A 4485-nucleotide genomic window follows, 5' to 3' on the forward strand; every position below is an offset into this window, starting at 1 on the left:
ACCCCCAGCCTCCCTTTGGAGACTGGAGTTATCCCTACCATCATTGCTTTATGGTAAGGGAAAAGTCCTGAAAGGGTCTACAAGATGCTGTTCCTTATGGAAATAACCAGTGATAGTGGAGATCGGGACCCTTTAGAGGTCTAGGCCCATCATATGTGTGTAGAAATCCAAGGATTCTCTAACCAGGGCCCCAGATGATTAGGTGGTATGACTTGATACCTATTGTTACCAAGCATTTCATGTTGCCAAATCTGTTTCAATACTAAGAATGTGAAAAAAAATCAACCTACATCTAAAACTGTGGGTGAACTATAATGGTTATCTATAGGGGTGAGGTGAGGACACAGACTTGTGGCAATGAGCGTGGTGAAGAAAAAAAAAGAAGATATAGGAAAAAAAAGAATTCTTAAATATGTTCATGTTCTAGAAAGAGATTGTCACCTTATAACTGTCGAAAAAAAAAACAACTGAGCATTCATATTTTATTAGAATCATATGACATCAGTAAATTTTCATGCTTAAAAATAAATTAAAGGTGTTAGTTTCTCTTTTAAACAACCACAAGTGACTGTGACTTCAGTATGACCTTTATTTTTTTAACATAAAATACAGAAATTTTATGTATCAGAACATTTTTAGAATAAATCAATTGCATGTCGTTTTTAGATTTCAATTAAAACTAATTTTAAAACTTTGACATGTACATTTTATTTCAGACAGAAATTAATATAAAAAATACCTTTTCACCAATCACTTGAATAATATACTAACTTGGGTTTAATTCAAAATATTTTGTGAACTGAAATATTATTAAAAAGTCTCACTGCCTCTAATTATTTGGGATATTATGACCAGTTTAATAACCACAGCACTTAGCATTGTGGAAGTGTAAAAATATTCTAGATTCAACAACATTTTTTCATTGGGTCAGTGTTCTATTAGCTGAAATATGAACCTGGTGAGTTCTTTTCTCAGGACCTCACAGAGTCTTGGTGTTGGCTGGTCTGTGTTTCTGCTGGAAATTTTGTATAAAAGTATGCACTGAACTTGCTTGTTGTGTGCAGAATCACTTTCATTGCAGTTGTAGGAATGAGATGATCGCTATCTTATTAGCTGTCAACTTGATATAAAACTCAGCTTCTGGAGGCCACTCACAGGCCCTTGCCATGTGTCAATACCCCCTCATCATCTCAACAGCCACCAAAACCCTCATTTAACATTGACTCTCCCACTTCAGATTTCCTTCATCTTTCTTTCTGTAACTAGTCAGATAAATTGCTATTTTTACAAAGATCAAGTGATTATGCTAATAGCTGTGTTGAATGTCCTTTATGTTTTTATCAATTGATTACAGCTGTAAAATCTTCTTACAGCTGACTCTAGATTCATTTCCAGTTAAATAACCGCAGGCTAAGAACCATAAGGATGTCTCTGAAATGCTACTCACACAGTATGTAATGCACCAAATAAACTGCCTATCATAAGCAAGTCAAGCAAGAATAATATGCTAGGTTTCCTACTGCTGATATGTCTTACATATTTCACATGTGGGCAGCCTAAGGGCATTTCAAATACCTCACAAGAGAAGACTTTTAGTAGGGTTCATGCTTGTTTGATTCTGACATTTGTTCATAACCTTGTGCATTTGCCCAAGGCTTTCACTGCTTTCAGGAATATAACCAAACTTTACCATCATTTGTCATGCCTTATAGAATATGTTTCTAATTTACCTTTCAAATCTCATCTGAAATCAGTTCCCTCTTTGGTTTCTGGCTATGTTTTGATTCCTTAAAAGTCTCCATGCAAGTCTCTGATTGTCAGAGAAATGCAAATAAAGACAACAACGAGATACCACTTCACTCCTGTGAGAGTGTCATACATCAGAAAAGGTCACAGCAGCAAATGCTGGAGAGTGTGCTGGGTCAAGGGAACCCTCCTACACTGCTGGTGGGAATGTCAATTGGTCCAACCTCTGTAGAGAACAGTCTAGAGAACTCTCAGAAGGCTAGAAATGGACCTACCCTATGATCCTACAATTCCTCTCCTGGGGATATATCTGAAGGAACCCAACATATCCATCCAAAAAGATCTGTGTACACATATGTTCTTGGCAGCACAATTTGTAATAGCCAAAACCTGGAAGCAACCCAGGTGTCCAACAACAGATGAGTGGCTGAGCAAGTTGTGGTATATATATATACACAATGGAATACTACTCAGCTGTAAAAAATGGTGACTTCACCATTTTCAGGCCATCTTGGATGGACCTTGAAAAAATCATGTTGAGTGATATAAGTCAGAAACAGAAGGATGAATATGGGATGATCTCACTCTCGGCAGAAGTTGAAAAACAAGATCAGAAAAGAAAACAGAAGTAGAACCTGAAATGGAATTGGCATATCGCACCAAAGTAAAAGACTCTGGGGTGGGTGGGTGGGGAGAATACAGGTCCAAGAAGGATTCAGAGGACCTAGTGGGGGTTGTATTGTTATATGGGAAACTGGGGAATGTTATGCATGTACAAACTATTGTACTTACTGTTGAATGTAAAACATTATTTCCCCAATTAAAAAAAAAGAAAAAAACTAAATAAAAATAGTAAGAATCTAAAAAAAAAAGTTCTCCAAACCACTCCCCTTCTTCTCTCTCTCTCTCTCTCTCTCTCTCTCTCTCTCTCTTCCCTCTCAATTTATAGCTGTCTCTAACCAATAAAGATAATAATTTTTTTTTTTAAGTCTCCATGCTGGTTAGTTCTTCCTTTTTGTTGCAGGCCCCGGTAGCTGCTGTCAAAATGGGCAAGTTTATGAAACCCAGGAAAACGATGTTGGTCTTGGCCAGACTCTACCCTGGACTCAAAGCCGTCATCATGAAGAACATTGATGATGGCACCTCAGACCACCCATACAGCCATGCTCTGGTGGCTAGGATTGACCATTATCCACACAAAATGACAATTGCCATGGGCAAGAAGAAAATCACCAAGAGGTCAAAGATCAAGTCTTTCATGAAAGTTTATAATTACAATCACCTCTGTGGATATCCCTTGGACAAAATTGTTGTCAACAATTTCTTCTGAAATCCAGCTCTTAAAAAAGCAATACCTGTAGAGAGGCAGAAGTCAGGCTTGAGTAGAGGTACAAGACCGGCAATAACAAATAGTTCTTCCAAAAGCTATGATTTTAGATGTTTCATTCCAGTCATTTAAAGTTAAAGAAAAAAAAAATGAAAGTCTCCATGCTACCTACGTCCTGCCCAGGACCTTAGCATATGTTCTGTCTAACTCAAATCCTTTCTCCCCAAACCCAGCCATGTATGAAGCCAAATGACAAGGTAAGTAAACCTTATGACCTTATATTCTGTATCTCTAGACTTTTTAAATTTAATTCACTCAAACATAATCCCTTAAAGTTTGTATGCAAATGGAAAACAAAGCTGGAATTAAGCAATGGCCCTAAATGTTGTCATCTATCATCATGTATGGGGATGGAAAAGCTGGAGGAGGCATATGGCCACTCTAAGTGGTGACAGTGTTAAGGAAGTTTTGCCTGAAGGAGATTGGCTGAAATGATCATGAATGGGGAGTGTTGAGTCCTGCTCTTACTTTGCCAGCCACATCTGTGGTAGCAACTTCACAGGCCTGTTCTGGATACATGCTCCACTTTCTGGCCAATATTTGAGATATTTATCTTGGAAAGCTATTTACTTGGTTGACACTTGAGTTGATGTAAAGAAATTCTGACAATTTATTATCAACCCCAGCTTCCAGATTTTCCCAGAATTTAAAGTTTTGCTAATCTACACTCTAGTTAACAATGACATACACAATAACATAAGTTAAGCTTTTACATGCAGATTGTCTCTGATTGCTTGTACAGAGAACTTTTGCTTCTTGCAGACCCAGTGATAACCTTGGTAGCAAAAGAAAAGAAAAGAGGTCTTGTAACTAAATTTAAAAGGGGCTTTGGCTGTGGCACATAATGGATTTGGCTAAGGGGCAGCTGGGAGTAGGTTTAAAGGAATCACGGTTTTAATAGGACAGTATACAGGTATAGGACATTAGTTTAGGTACTGCAAATAAGCAATTATCATTAGGGGTTAAGAATACACTAGGTCCATAAAGTCCATGAGTAATTATTGAAAGTTCAGTCCCATGAGATAAACAATTATTAGCCGAGGTATTGGTTACTCATAGCTGTAGAGGAGGCTTAGAGTTTACTGGCTAGCTGAGTCACACATGTTCAGTTTTCAGGAGAAGCAGCCATGGCGGGCACCTCAAACTGCCTCAGTCGAGATGCGTCTGAGCAGGAGAAGAAGCAGCAGCCTAAGATAGAGCAGACTTCGGGCTGGCTGTGCTTTTAAGTTTGTTCAGTCCACTCACATGTTTTGTGCATTTGCACATACTGGATCCACCCACAGTTCATTGTGTGTTTGTGCAGATCACTATGCTCTGTAGCCAAGGCTGAAGTCAGGCAAGCACTGTGTCCA

At 38.4% G+C, this 4485-nt stretch overlaps 1 pseudogene; it reads left to right on the top strand.

Annotated features, from left to right (window-relative positions):
- The first annotated feature begins 2791 nt into the window (after positions 1 to 2791).
- LOC107522737 (large ribosomal subunit protein eL27-like) lies at positions 2792 to 3177 on the top strand (annotated as a pseudogene).
- The last annotated feature ends 1308 nt before the right edge of the window (positions 3178 to 4485 follow it).

Source organism: Erinaceus europaeus, chromosome 1 (assembly GCF_950295315.1).
Source record: "Erinaceus europaeus chromosome 1, mEriEur2.1, whole genome shotgun sequence".
In the NCBI taxonomy this organism is placed as follows: domain Eukaryota; kingdom Metazoa; phylum Chordata; class Mammalia; order Eulipotyphla; family Erinaceidae; genus Erinaceus; species Erinaceus europaeus.